This window comes from Pelmatolapia mariae, linkage group LG8 (genome assembly GCF_036321145.2).
Source record: "Pelmatolapia mariae isolate MD_Pm_ZW linkage group LG8, Pm_UMD_F_2, whole genome shotgun sequence".
Classification (NCBI taxonomy): Eukaryota; Metazoa; Chordata; class Actinopteri; order Cichliformes; family Cichlidae; genus Pelmatolapia; species Pelmatolapia mariae.
In genome coordinates this window covers 12,508,314-12,524,376 of record NC_086234.1, presented here as the reverse complement: position 1 = coordinate 12,524,376, position 16,063 = coordinate 12,508,314, and the positions used below count along the sequence as shown (strand labels likewise).

The following is a 16,063-nucleotide window of genomic DNA, read 5'->3' as shown; positions in this document are numbered from 1 at the left end:
ACAGCCTGTAGAGGGGGCCTTTCATCTTAAGAACCAACAAAAAGCATGAGCTTTTCATGTTACCAGGAAGCATATATTTAATGAGACAACCTCTGCAATCTCTGCTGCCATGCAAAGAGTCTGACCCTGCACCGCAGCTCGGCAGCGCTGCCAAACAACAGTCACGGCAGTCTAGACGAGGCCAAGCGTCAACTTGGGCCTCCCGAAAGCTCTTGTAATGCACAAGGAATTTGGTGCGATTTCCCCAGAGCGGAGGGGAAACGCATGAGTGAGAGTAAAGAGGGGGCGAGATCCCCGCAGAGGTCAGAGCGTGTCCCTGGAGGTGTCAGGGAGAGTAAATGGGCATGACTGCAGTACACAGGGTTATACTCGCTCTCCTCCCTCCCTCCCTCCTTCTCCCTCGTCGTCTTCGTAGGGTGCCCACTCTGACTCGTCCCCAAGCACCTCAAAGCGAAAAGCAGCACAGCTCTGCTCACATGCCACACAAATTGGAACAGGAAATGGTTGTCAGCTCCGGGCACAATCACCTTATTTTCAAACGATAAAAAAAGTCCAAAAAACGAAAAAAGATGACGTTAAAGAGGATCTCTCGGACGACACGGGGATGGTGCTTGTCTGATGACTGTAGAGACGGCTGCTGGTTGTCTGCACGGCTGGCTGAAGGCTGACACCAGTATAAAGGCACATGAATATTCAGTGACCAAGTAAATGAAGCAGATAGCACTTGACATGTTTAACATCCACCTTTGGCACCTTCTCTCTGCAAAGCCAACAAGGTGAAGCAGCAGAACAAATATGTTGGTTGTTGGTAGGCGGCAACAATCCCTGCTGATGAATTGGATGCTTTCGAACAAAGAGAATGAGCTTCAGTGGGCGAGCTACATCAAAATAAGCCGGACTTAGAAAAGCAATCTGGTTTCCTCAGTGGGATTTGAGTTGCTAAATTGCTACTTTTTGGAGACTGGCATTAAAATAAAAAAATTGTAGCATGATACCTTGCAATATGCTGACATTTCCATTCTTAGAAAAGCATGTTTCCCCCAACTATAATCCCTGCTGGTATCAAAATGTTTGCTCTCTAAATATTTACCAACCCAGAGTCACATCTAAAGCCGAACACAGGCACCTTGAGACTTCCTTTTTTTCCCCCCCAAGTGTTGTGTCCCAAAGGAAATGCAGTGAAAGCACTACAGACTATCTGGCAAGTGAGTAAACTAAGCACACGATGCATTCCTCCAACAACTCCAACAGCTCTGAGAAAGCAAAAGAAAAAAAACAGCCACCAACAAACTGCACTTCTTAAAATTGTACCTGTGTGAGAGATGAGGAGAATTCATTTGGTTTCATGCATGCAGTTTTGATGCCGAAAAGGGACACAGTGGCGCAAAAATATTACTGCAATTGGTAAAGTAATGTAAATATTGACACGTTGATAGTGCCCACCAGTGCTTATCCGGCTGACCTGACCGATGACAGCCATTTAACATCTGCTCAGTAATATTCCAGGGTTAAATGGGTGGTTGACTAAAATTTTCCGCATCTCTCTCTCCAAGCTCGGGGACTTTAAAGCATGGAAACTGTAACTTCAGACTTTTCAGAGCTACCTTTTAAGCCTGCTATTGGACAGTAAATCAGTGCTGGGATTCACTGATTGGCATCAGGCGCTTGATTTGTGCATCGCAATCATTGGTTCATGCACACTTGTGTGACTACCAGCTGGCTAATAAGACCCAATCAATTATGCAACACTTCTCATTACGCCTTAAGTTGAATTTTTTTAAACTATTTGTTAGGACAACAATATTTTAGACTTCAAATATCAACGATCAAAACTGCGTCTGATTAGTAAAGCATTTTGTTTAACCTCAGATTCTTTCCCAATTACTCTGCTGATGCACCAGCCCAGCTTCTTGCTCGTGTGGTAAACTCTAATATTGTTGATCTAAGATTTAACATCATGTTAACATTTATGCGAGATTAGTTCTCTGCAGATTTCTTACTTGAATTCTTCGGCTTCCTCAAAGAAGATTTAAGCCTTTCCAGCCAAATCCAGTTATACAATAATTTGTAATAAATGGTAAATGGGCTGGTACTTGTATACTTTAATGCTCAATTTGAGCACTCAAAGAGCTTACTTACTACAAGTGCCTTTTTTAAAAAATACATAAACACTCCAGTAAATTCATTGGGGGCAACTTGGGGTTCAGTATCTTGCCTGAAAATACTTCAACATGTAGACTGAAGGAGGCACGGCTCGGAACAACAACCTGCTGATCAGCAGATACCCTGCAAATATGACACATTTTCAGTGAAGAAGTGCTACTTGTGCTGTGGACACGAGTTCAAGGAAACAAAATTTTAGCTGAATTCATCACCTTCTGGTCTAGGAGATGCAAATGCCACTTGCCACACTGATTGCTAAAACCAGGTAGTTTTTGGCACTCACTGTGTTATTCGGTAAGATTTTTGGTGTAGTATTCCCTTAACGGTATTGGTTAGCGGTTAGCATGCTCCACATGATCGAATACATAAACGTGTATGCACACAAACACATGCAAGAAAAACAAGAGGAGCCATGAATTAACTAAGAGGTCAGTGCTCCTGGACAAAACAAAGTAACACGCACACACACAAAAACACATACTCTAACCACCTCTTCCCCCCACCCCCCCCACTACTCAGTGCACCCTGCCTCCTGATAAGCTGGTTTGCCAAGCTTGCCAGTGCCACTGATGGCTCCGTTTGCACAAGCGCTCCATTGTTGCTGTGCAGAGTGGACAACTGCACTTTGGACCTTTCAGAGGGGAAAGCCTTTTATTGTGTTTCCCTTAAGGGCATCCACTGTGTTTTATCTGCAACCTGCCAGCCACACACACTTTAAACACCGCATTAAGGATATTCAAGGATAGAAAACATAAACAGGAGCTGCTGCGTATCCTGCGCTCCCGCTGTTAAGTAGTGTACAGTCCGTTTTTTCCTGGGTGTGGATTTTTTTTTCTCTTCCGGAGCTTTAAAAGACTCATAAAAGGCAGCTGAATTATCTGTGTTGCTGGAACCTGATCCACTGCCGGCTGACCTTTTCCCACAAAGCAATATTAAACATAATAGTTGGGCTGAGTTAAGTGATTGCAATTTATGAGTCCATTTAACTTGATTCAATATTGGATGACAAATGATTACCTCTGTGAAGTAAAGCTTACGTACACAAAAATAACCCCAGCTACACACAAACGCAGAGCTTTATCAAACTTAACAATCAGCTCAGTGTCTGTCGGCTGCAAGTCTGGCTCAGCGGAGGGCTGAACAGAATTTTAAAAATGCATGACAAGACTAGAAGTAGAGGAAGAAGGAGAGGTTGCATATTAAATACACACAGATACCCTCATCTCCTCTTCTTTTTTTTCTTTTTTTTTTGGCTCCAGCTCCATTAAGCTAAAACTGATGCGTATTGAATAGATGTTGCCTCACAATTTGGTCAACTGGCCAAATGGATTAAGTGTATCAAATTCATTTTCCTGAGTGCATTGAGGAAGTGTCAAAATGAAACATTTTCAATTTAGCCCCTTAAGGTCCAAGATTTCTTCATCTTGCTGTACAACAAGCTGCTTACCCTGCAAAAACAGGCCGCAACACGTTGCTAAACGTGGCCCAGGCTTTAAATTAGCCCGACACAATCCACATATTTGATTCACTATTGCAGCCTGAGAAGAGTTACATGACTTTCAGGCATCCAGCTCAGACTATAAAGAAACAATGTAGCCTACTTTGCACACTCCTCACTGCTCTCTTTTCAGCCACATCCTCTTGGATTTTATGACTCTGGTTAAAATGCAACCATTAAATATTCATGTGTGAGGGCTTTCACCCGTGAAGCAGCTTCCCCCTCTCGCTCTCTCTCTTTCTGTGCGAGCTTTAGAGAAAGTGAGAAACTTTTTGATTTTAACTGACAGGAGCTAAATATTAAAAAAGAAGCTTTGGGAGTTCGGCAAAGTGTAGACTACTCCTCTCCAATATCCTCCTCGGCTGATATGAGCCTTGCCTTCTTGGCTTTCATCCTCATTGTTCTTAAAATTTCACACTGTAGTGAGACTTGTCGAGTAAATTAACATGACAATACAAACTGTGGAGATTAATGAAAATAAATACTCCGTAGCCGAACAATGACGTTATGAAAATTGATGGTTGACAGTCATTCCAAAGACAATAGAGTTTCTTTTCTTTTTTGGTCATCAGCAAGCATCACATCACACGCATCATAAACTGTATCTTTGAACAATATTGCTCATTAATTTTTCACTTGTTGTCTCAGCTGTTTATTATGCAAAACATTTCAAACTATCAGCAGCAAAAGTAATGACACAAATAATTCATAGTTTCCTTCTTAGAAGTCCTGGCAAGCTAAAAATCCATAACATATAGCAGGTTAAGAGAGTCTATAAAAAATTAGGTATGAAATTATGTCTTCAGGTATAGACAGCAGCATAAATAAGGCTGAAATGTGATTTTGCTGCAGTGAACATTAGGGAAATTTCCAAAGCTTTATTTGGGTAGATGTTATTCGCATACAAATCAAGGGATGCAACATTCAGGGCTTCTCCAAACAAGTGATTTTCTAGACAAATGAAGCAACTGCTCCGACATGTGAGGCTTGCATCCAGTCTTTGTGCTCAAGAGTGGCAGAACGCATGTATGACAACTCGCTGCTGTAAGTTGATTTAACTGCTGAAAATTCATGAGGGACGAGTAAAATGAAACCTAACAATACTATTGTTGTCTGAGAGCAGCTGAAGTGCAAGCAGCATGAAAAGTTTATTCATTCTGAACTAATCTTTTTAGTGACTTGGGAGTAACGATTCGTACCACTTACTAATGAGTGAGGAGCCCAGCTAATCATGAGGATATTTATGAATCTCACTGTGGCAGCTAAGTCCTGCCATAGGCAAGAGTACAGTCCATCACTATCGTAGTTTGGACACCGAGTGTATGTGAAACATGCAAAACCAATTACTCTTTCATCAGTCTCTCCTGCTTTGGCACTCAGCAGCTGATTGAGATGAATCAAAAGGATCCCCCCCCCCCACACACACACACACTTTTCTCTCGCACTATTCTGAAAGAAGCCCCTTCCCAGAAAAAGAGTCAAACTTTCCATCAGTGCTCATCGCCGTCTTTGATCCCAGACAAATGAGAAAACAAAATGCGCAGGACGGCTTGTGAAACACGAAGCCTTTCAGAGGTATTCTTTCACTTTTGGAAGGCTGCCTGCCCTTTTGAAAGGGATTTTCTTCAAAGCAAACATCGGTGACATTACCCATTCTGCACCCAATTAAAATTTATTGAACACATCTAGAAAACACTGTACCGCCAATATCAGGCACAACTAGCTTGTGACAAACAAACAAATACAGCGATCAGAAGGACAAAAAAAATAAATAAAAAGAATCCTTTCCCGGCCTTTTGAGTTCATAACCAGCATTTAATCCGCTGTAATGATTTACAATATGACAAGTCGGGCAAAATTTACTGTGACAGATTGAATGGGGCCCAACATAAATATAATTACAGCTCACATGATCTTCTCCACCTCCCTCCTCCGAAGGAAGTGCACACAAAGACGACGAAGGATACGCAGCCCGCAGTAATTTGCTTTTTCAATTTGCTCCTTGACATCAGCTGGTGCCAGAAAAATAAAATCAAGAGCAGCAAAGCCACAAAGTGCTGAGGATTTAACGGTGAACTCAGGTGGTCCTTGTTACAGCAAAGCCATGTTGTGGTGTTTGACCTCAAGCAAAACCTCAGAGTTAACGTAAAAGCGGTGACTCTTAACTTCCTGTTTAGGGATCAGTGCGTTTAAACAGAGTTCAGGAGGCGTGGTGTTATACTCATGCTGATGGTTAAAATAATACTTTAGCTCACTTCTTTAGCGCTCGCTGAACTGCTTAAAAGTCTTTGAACATTTAGCCAGCACAAATCTAATGTGACACCTCAGAAAAACACTGATACTGGCCAATATATCTGTGCATCCCAAATTAAAAAATTATTGTCATTAAGCCATTACTTGGATAATTGCTTAACTGTTAAAAGTGAGCTTGAAATACTTCCCCTCTAAGCAGGTTAAACTTTATTTCTGAGTTAAAACATCATTCAGTTGAGAACTTACAGATGCCATCAGAAGCTCTCTGACAACTGGGATAGATACTTCTCTGGCATTTTATGGACTAAATAATTAAATCACTTAATCAAGAGAATGGCTGATGCTGAGAGACAGCAAGACAGCGCGTGATTACTTAGTCTTAAAGACCTCTAGAAAGGTAGAAATCTCCACATCAGAGAGGATAAACATTTGTCGATATGCACAAATGCTGTCGAAGAGCTAAAGAAATATAGGCAGTTTTAAAGGGATGCAAAAACAAGTAGGATGGAGATTTTTTTAGTCACAAATAGCACTTTACGAAGTAGTTTAACGGCCAGACTACTCTCCAAAGAAAGAAGTCGTAAACTTTGTGAGAGGTGGCGACACACAGGGGTAATTCTCTGAAAGAATCCCGCTGTGACTCCCAGCCACCCATCCCGAGAACACCCCAGATTTGGTTTCGCATTCCTGCCTCACAGATAACGCAGACGCACACAAGAAAAAGAGATGAGGCACAGAGTCGGAATGAGACGCAGACACTTTTCTGACCTCGCACTATTTCATCTCACTGACGATGTTTACGCCATGAGTCAAGCGCAAGGATATCTCCTCTCTTGTTCTTCCTCCAAGATGTGAAGGATCAACCACTCCCTGGCACCCCTCGACAGCCTCCCCCCTTCCATCACCCTCCATGCTAATGTAATACACATTAGTGAAACCAGCCGCACACTGTGCACTTCCACAGTGACACGAAGGATGCTGGGCCCTCGGGTGAGCCATCTCTCTCTATCCCTCCCTCCCTCCCTCCCTGACTCTCTCCACATGCCAGGCACATCACGGGCACAGCCTCGCACCACAGCGTCTGTGACTCAAACATGCCCTCGTTTTGGAGCAGATGGTCAAAAATAGCGTCCACTGTCAACATTTTTGTAAGCCGTGGGACCCATTGGGCCACACACGGTTTGCCAGGAAGAAGTGCAAGATACGTGTGCGCGCGTGTAAAAATAATCTGGTCAGTTACAGTTTTTCTCGGTTTGATACTGACAAAGTGAGAACACCCTGTTGTTGCAAAAGAGCTTATGCAATCGGCACCTATAAATAGGAGTGTGAAGTGTTTCTGCATATGTGTCGCACTGCATGTTTACATTCAGGAACACTGCCCAATTAATTAGCATTCATCATCAGCAGTGGTGGCTGTTAGGATATCACTGATTACTATTAGTGTGAAAGAAATCTATTGTCTGCGGTCGCGGTTCATTTTCAAAAGCCAAAGGATGAAGGAACGTAAAGAAACATGGAGGACATGTTTACACTAGAGTTATTTAAAGCTCTCTAGGATCTTTGCCTGTAATTTACATAAAATGCTAGATGATCAGATATGATGAAATGTCTGTGTGCTGCAGATAAAAGTAATAGTAATGTAAACTTATAGAAATTTTGGATTTGTGCTACATCATGCTTTGAGTGATGAAAACCAGGTGTACTCTCACAGCTATGCCAAATTAGCTGAGGGCTACACCTGACCCTGGTGTTTTCGTAAATATTTGCTTACTTTGGAGCAAATCTGCACCACGGAAATGTCAGACTTTAGCTTTCTGCAGTGCCTGTTTACACTATTGACAACATTTGTCTGCCTCATATTAACACTGAAGACAGGTTTGAGATTTGAGGATTATAAGATGGGAAGTTACAGAGCTTAAATCCCAATCAACTGAAAATTGGGTACAAATAAGGCAAACTCAGAACAGAAGGTGTGCCTTTTGTGACCTAAAATGCATCAGTCGCATGTTAAGGGTTAACATATTCCACCCTATCCAGCACCGAGACCTCTCTCATGATCTTCTTTCTCTGCCGACAGCTGTCACGTCAGTGTATCAGCTCCGGTCTGTGATGCATGCCTTGCACCTGGGTAACCGACCGCACACAGACACGGCGTTAGCATGAGGCATGAGGGTACAGTGTAAGCTGACACACAGGCTGTGGGTGTGGTGTCTCGGCTGTCCACACTTCATCATCAGTAAAGACTTTGTTTGAGCAGGGAGGAGAAAATAAAGTATGATTGGGCCACAAAAGAAACAAAAATCATTATGGATTAAAAACGCAGCGAGAGAATTGTAGCTCCGGTAAACAGATGCTTAAAGGATTATTCAATTAAACAGTTGATCAGCAGCTGTAAAGAGCTTCTCTAGTGTGATGACTTTTTCTGTTTTCTATAATTGAAAACTGAATGTGTTTTGGTTTTGGACTGTTGGTTGCACAAAGCAAGCAATCTGAAGATGTCACCTTGGACCTCGGCAGTTTGTGCAAGCTGTTTTTTTCTATTTGTGCCAATTTTAAAGATTCAAACATTAAATTATCAAGAAAAAAAAAAGATAAATGAATAAATAAATCAGCTTTTGAGTCTTTGGTGAGATGGGTTTGCAAACAGGGCAAAAAAAGGACTTAAATAGGAGCAAAGAGAAGATCAACATTTTTTTTTTATTAATTTATTTTCTTGCCAAAAACTGCACAAATATGAAAAATCCCTAAAAAGCAAGCCTGGCTGCTTACTCAGAGTACACATCTGGCTATAACTGCTGTGATCTGCCATGTTCAGATTTTATGAAGGCTGCTGATGGTTTTGCACTGCTTCTCTGTATTTTTGTTACCTTGTCATGCTTATAAATTTGGGGTCTTGTCTGGCTGATTTGTGATAATACTATTGAAGTCAAGTTCTACCTGTTCATCTGTAATAATATATCCAGTATCTTGTATATTTTGAAGCAAGGGCAGGATTTTCATACATGCTAATTTTACAAAGGTAACCACCACAGTGAGTACACAAGTGCTCTTAACATGCACAGCAGGCAAAAGGCTTGCAAAGATTTATGTGTCTATTCTTGTCTGGGTGCTTTAAATGAAGTGCAAAAGCATGCATTATAACCCACCAATCAAAATATATTAATGCAAATTTTATATTTAAGACAGTCTGTTGTTGGGTTGTTGTCTTATGCCAGCGTCAATCAGATTTAATCAAACTGCACACAAGCAGTACCGACAATGACAATTTATAAGCAAGAAACTGTCACAAATACTCAAAGATCCCATGAGAATAAAAGCCATGGAGCCCTATCTACTTTGGGTCACCTGCACGCTTTGCCACAGTGACTATGCAAAGGAGAACAGGTGAAATGCAAAACAACACTTAAGCAGAACGCGTCTTTTGTGTCAACATACGGCAACAGATGAATGAGAGATGGGGCAACATGTCAGGGATTTTATCTACTTATGTTTTACATCTCGATAGCAAACTTGAAAAGATCTGACATTTGTGTTTGGGAAGGGAGGGGGCGTGGGGGTGGGGGTGCTTGGGAAAGAGATTACCCTCAGACCTTTTCTTTGAGCGCAGGAGAGAATGGGGGAAGGACGTTCCCTGTGTATTAGTAAATCCCAGTTAATTTTCCCTGTCACAGAACAATAAGATATGGACCCCCGTGGGCTCTGTTGAATGTAATTCCACCACTTGCTCAGAATCACCTTCATTACTCATCAGAGATGTAGATCTCTCTGTCTCCCCGAAAAAAGAAAAAAAAAAATCCTCTGGAGCGCACACGAGACACTGATGCTTCAGCAGAGCCCTCTCGGGAGCCTTCCCGGTGCCCATTTCTTGATAGTGAGATTACACCTCTTGAGACATTTTCAAATTTTGAGAGCTAGTTTCTCGGTTTTTGCTCACATTGAAGAGGGGAATATGCCTGCTATGCAACACTATCACACGTTGGAAGATTTGACGGGATCCTCGGTTGGCCCTTGTTTAAATTTATAAAGGCTGAGACTTTGTAGAAACCGGATGTTTTCCAAGATCCAGAGCCTTTCATTTACACTTAACACTGCGACGATGCACTGTCATCATCCGTGTCTCTTTTTCACAGCATGTCACATTTAACATGCATGAGCCTACGACTGGTGGGGACCCCAGAAAGCTCCAATTAATTCCAGTGCGGGTTAAGACTCACAGATTGTATTCTTTTTTTTTTCTTTTGCTTTTTGCACAGCTATTTTTCAGTTTGTGCTCTAATTTGTCCACTGAAATTCTAAAACCCTGCTGACAACAACAAACATGTAAACAAAGAATTAGTAGATTTTAATTGCATTTTAATTATGAGCAATAAAGGAAGGTTAATAAATTATGCAGACAATTGTTTTCATAATCAATTAACAGTTATAATGCTGGGAATTCTTAGAAAAAGATTTGACTGACATCTTTAAGGAGATTGTTTTGTCCATTTGGTTGTCTAAATATTTAATTTACTCTGCAGAAAGTATTTGTATAACTTTTAACAAAAATAAATAAGTAGAAAATCAGTTAATCAATTAACCCTTTCATCTGTTTTAGATTTAAAAAATGTATTTTAATTTCACATTTGCTTCCCATGCCTACCAACAAGCACAAACAACTAAACAAAACTTGAATGTAATCTATATTTTTAATGATGTTGTGCCTTCTATGAAGCTAAACCTGCTGTCTTTAAACCTATTAATCAGATGGTGTGTGTCTTCTGTTCTGGCAAACTTCCCCTCCAGCATGGCTGCAGCTGTAAGAGGAGGCAAGCCTATTGTTCAGACTAACAAGGGGCACAGAGGTCACATGCATTTTCACAAGAGCTTTGCCAGAGGGGTTGGGGAAGCAAGCAGCACACTGGTCTGTTTGGTATGGATCTACACTAAAGCTTTTTCTATAAAGTCACATCGTTCCGAGTCTATTATAAAAGGGGATAGATTAGATTAGGTGAGATTATGTAGAGGGGCTCTTTAAAAAGAGCAAAAATAACACACTCAGTACTTAGCAGGCAAGTCAACACTGGGATTAAGCCCAAAGAGCATGCTGAAATCCAATGCTAATATGCACAATGGTCATCCTTCCACCGGCTCAACATTTAAATGCTCTCAAACGTGGTGACTTTGGATTTCTCAAGCGATGTTAATAGTTGCAGCAGCAACTGAAAATCAGACTCGGGCTGTGTTATCGCTTTCTGCCATAACACTGAAATTTCACAAATCTGAAAAATCCAAAGAGCTATTTATTTTGCCTCTCCTGCATCAAACTGTCATCTCTGTCTTCCCTCCTGTCAAGCCATCTCTCGCTCTCTCTCGGTGTGAGTACAGTTTGTACAATAACAACTCCTATCACCAATGCAACCGAAAATATGCACAAAGTGGTTGCACACGCTAACATGATTAAATGATGTGTGGTCTGGCGTCACTCCCAGCACCTCTCCCATCCCTCGCTCTGCTCTGTATCTCCCTCCTGCACAAAGCAAGTACGCACACACACATACACGCACGCACGCACGCGCACACACACACACACACACACACACACACACACACACACACACACACACACACACACACACACACATACAGATTCCCTTTCCCTGAGCTGTGTTTTGAAAATAGAAGCTTCATATTAACAGTCAACAGTCAAGCTGACAGGTACAGTCAGAGCATTCTATCCACCATAAAACCCCTCAGTGAATATCTGCGCGGTACACATGTTACTGCAGCTCCGTGTCACAGAGGTGGAGCGTCTCGAATCATCACATACACACGAGGAATGCAGAATAACATATGGAAGAAGAATACGCTGGTATGATGTAGAGCAAATGGTTATTTTGTTATTCAGATCAGCTGCATTCAGTTCCCTTTACTGAAACAGTACATGATGTGTAAAAAAGATACTATGGGTAAAATGCGTTTTTTGTGTTGTAGCTGGCTAAGGTGGAGGTCAGTTTCAAGCCTTTATGCTGCCCTGTGATTACTGTGTCTCAACCTGAGGGTCAGGATCCTTTAATGAGACTCCAAGGTAAATCTGAAGCATCATGTCTTACATAGACTATTTTGTTTATTTTGATCGATTATTTATCAACAACCAACCAGTTGCTCCCTCCCGAAGTCTGTTTTTGCTGTGTGTATTGTCTTGTTGGAAAAGGACATTCTTTTTCCCCACTCTCACCATGTGACTGCTACAACAGATCACTGAAGTTCTTAACAACTTCCTATACAGTTAATTCTGTTTATTTTGAGTGAGAAAATGGATTTCTTCCTAACCACATTCGCTGATCATACTATCTAAATAATCCTAAAATGAATTTAAATGAAACTGTCTTAAGTTAGAGGTCACCATGTGTGAAATTTTACCTGATGAACAGATTAACAGGGTGCAGGATTTTTTGGTGCTTCCACTTAGTCACAATAAGCCAAGAAGCTTGTCTAAATATTTCATTTGTAACAACGTGTTGCTTTTCATCAGTTTTGTATGTAAAACTTATATCTGCAGAGGACTCGAAGTAGCTTGAGTAATGCATTTAGTTACTTTCCAGCACGAGTTACAATCTCAAAGTCACAGCAACCCTGTACAAGGTTGTAATTACTCACAACTAACATAACAGGACTATTAAGCGCTGTTTGACACAAAGGTAAACCTCATGATTAAACTGCTATATCTACCTAGTGACATACTTTCTACCCCTCGACTCTCCTTACCCTTTGAAAATAGCCATACCAGCAGGGTGATTCATCCCAAGAGTTTATTCTCTTGAGTAAAGACAGCACAAAAAGGACCTTGAGTGAAACCTACACAAACCTCCCACAGGCTCTGACCGCGGAGGAAGAGCTTTCGGTTGCTTACTCGTTCACCTTTTTCCTGTTAGAGTGCTTCAGAGAGCTCGCCATACACAGGAGCCGCTCACTGCAAGTGGAATTCCCAAGCTGAATCAATACCATTATGATATTATACACAAGCTAACAGGCCTATTTACCAGCTATTTAAGTACATACTGTTGGTAAAAAGAGGCTTAGACTGCAAACCTTTGGGACTGGTTTTCTTTTACTGTTGTATTACAGATCAAAGCGGTCATATTTCCTTTCTGAAAACAGCATTTATTCCTAAAGTTTTTGGGTGTATTTCTGTGTCACGCGTCATGTGTCATGCGTTGGATTTCTTTCAGACAAAAGAAGCATATGATACACAGGATTGTAGTAAGTGAGCGCAGCTAGTTAAGACACACCAGCTCTCGGTCTTCTCACAGGCTGACCAGCAGTGCTGCTGGAGGTAATGAGGCCTCTTGTGTGTCCTCTCTGATCTGAGAGTTGAATAATTTCCCATGTGGCACAGTCATTTCCAGCTTCCGCCTTTACTCTCACCCCGTAGGGCGGGTGGGACAGCAAGAGCAGAACCCTCCACCCTGTGCTGACAACGTGTTGCCATTGTCAGCCTTACGGTGCCACATGCAAACCTAAGCCAGCCTGGAGTCTGGACAAAAAGAAAAGATTTGCTAAAGTGTGTAGAAGATGCTTTATGTATGATTTAATTAAAAAATATATATTTAGCTTCTCTTTATTTTTAGATTTTGTTCACTAATACGTGTATCTGAAGAAACTTGTCCTTTTCACGACTTTAGTTTGTTGTGTCGACAGTTTCCATTGGTCAGCAGGAAACTGAGAGTTAATAAATGGTCTACTTCAGCACTCAGACACACGTGCTGGGTTGCAGATCTCTGTTTCAATGTGTCTTTTGTTTGATGGCTGGTGTTTCAACATCCTCAACTTGAATAGAAGAAGGTCAGCCTGGTGGGGTCTGTGGTTATTCAGGAGCCCAACCTGGGGCCCCACAGAGGTGGGGTGATGGGGAAGGAGGGGACAGGACCTCCTCTGTCTGACAACACCAAAACTGTTCCAATAATTGAAAGTTTTAATTTTCCAAAATACAGGCACTCATTCAGCGTTTATGTGCCATCAAGTGCTTGTGAATCAGCCAATGATAACCTCCTACTTTGACATCATCTCAAATCTTTCATTCAGCCGTTATCTCAAATTCCAAAAACAGCAAAGTGAAGAAACTCAACAAGACCCTTGAATTACATGGCAAAAATGTAAACAAGCAAGCGAGGCTCCTTAATAACTGCAGTCCCCACGGAGGTTTTTCATGACCCCCATATGTGGCTCGGTGCAAAACACTCTGCTCGCAGGACAAACTTGGATGCTACAGCAGCTAAAAGTAGATATGAGCCGAATGAACTTTTCACAAAACACAAACACAAAAGCAGGAAGAGCTCTCCTGGGCATCTCAATAAAGGGGGATGAGAAACATCTGCACAGATATGTTTGCTTGCTTGATGCTCCAAAACTTGCATTTTGTAACAGAAAAGAAAATTACAGATGACAGAAACTCTCACTCGCTCTCCTCTCTCAGTCACAATGGTTAGGAAGTAGAACAGGAGCAGAGTCAAGCTTACTTTTTTCCACTTGGCCATGCTTTTTTGCTTCCTGGACAGATGTACTGCAAGTGAAAGGCAACCTAGTTCTAAATGAGAGAGCCCCCCCCAACCCCAACTGGTTCCATATATTCAGACAGCAGGAATTTTGGGAGTCAACTTGTTAAACCTCTATGAAGCGCTAATGACCTACAGCAACAAGATAACTGCAGGCTGTCACAGACATGCTTGCTTTTTTTCCATTATCATTTAATAGTATACATGTGCTGTTGCTATCAAAGTTCAGAAATTATGATTTTATGTGACATTCATTGAAAAATCCCGAACAGTGCTGTGACCGTTATTACCACGTCCAGTTATTCTACAGCTTGCACGCATCACCCAAAAACCCATATTAGACAGACCATGTGCTTTGTGCGCATCAAGAAGCTGAAGGTAAAGCAAACCCCACATCAAGAAATTACGCACACACGCGCACCCAGACACGGTTCATTCTGCGAGCGAGATCCATACAGCCTGCTACAGTGTAGCCTCCAAGCCCCAGCGCGTTGGAGATCAACGCGGCATCTGTTACTAACGAAATGCACAACCTGCTTATTAACAGCCCGCCGGTTCAGTCCCGACGCCACGAAGCGGCGTGATAGTAAATAAAAAGCTGCGGTTTATTATTACAGGCTCCGACGTGCCGCTCGGTGCCAGTTCAAGTGGTCACTCTATTGTTGAGAAACAATCTGAGCCAAAGTGGAAACAAAACCTTTTCCGAGACAAGAGCCTCGCAGCGCGACACCGGGAACAAGCAACGTTAAGTTTGCAGCTACTCACCGGGTTATTAAGCGCAGAAAGTCCTTGGTAATTTTCGACTCTTGCTTTTTTTAAATATCTTCCCCCCTCGCGGCCACTGAGAATGGGCTCGGCGTCAGTGGGTGAGTAACTGAATAGACTCGGAGAGAGCACAGTAAGTTGAAGTGTCAAATTACATTGGCTATTCTATTACCAAAGGGACCCATGCTCGGTGGCTGCTGACAAAATGTGTCGCGGATTACACACGCGGAGAAGCCATCAGGAGAGAGCCGGGAGCGGAGTCGGACTGTCGCTCAGCACAGCGGCCATATGGTATCTGGATGTGCTGGAACGACCCGCTCTGATTGTGGCTCCGACCGGGTCTACCGCATTGTGTAGTTATGATTTGGGGATGTTTAAACAGGAAGGTAGATTTAGATTAAATAATGAGGCTGTTAAAGCGTCATTGCTGGGTATTTTAGTTTGCATTTCGATACTGATTTAATAAATGCTATTTATGACAGTTTCTAAGGAAATATTAACTCTAATGGCATCTAATAAATTAGGTTTAGACTGATCAGAATAGACGAAAATATATGTTTTTAAACATGACAGCAACTACTTCCGCAAGTACTTGGCCACTGATGCTAATAATAATAATAATAATAATAATAATAATAATAATAACAGTGGCAGTGAAATAAATAAAATAACCATGCAAGGACAATAATAATTCCCTCTGTAGCATAATCTGTCAGTTTATCAGCTGCATTATTATAAGCTAAACATCTAAACATAATTAATAATGGGTTTAGTGCCTATTTAATGATCTAATAAATAGCAGTAAGCACGTGCACGGTCTACGACGAGCGCATTCACGCACACGCGCGCTGTC

General features: G+C 41.8%; 1 protein-coding gene across 3 annotated transcripts in view; it reads right to left on the bottom strand.

Annotated features, from left to right (window-relative positions):
* Positions 1–15,461, bottom strand: part of LOC134633819 (zinc finger MIZ domain-containing protein 1-like) — a 110,743-nt gene extending 95,282 nt beyond the window's left edge. For 2 of the 3 annotated variants that reach the window (XM_063482890.1, XM_063482889.1), the window contains exon 1: positions 15,211–15,461. The gene's annotated coding sequence lies outside the window, so the exon portion shown is untranslated. The remainder of the gene's footprint in view (positions 1–15,210) is intronic. The other variant, XM_063482892.1, reaches the window with a different exon arrangement.
* Positions 15,462–16,063: the final 602 nt, after the last annotated feature.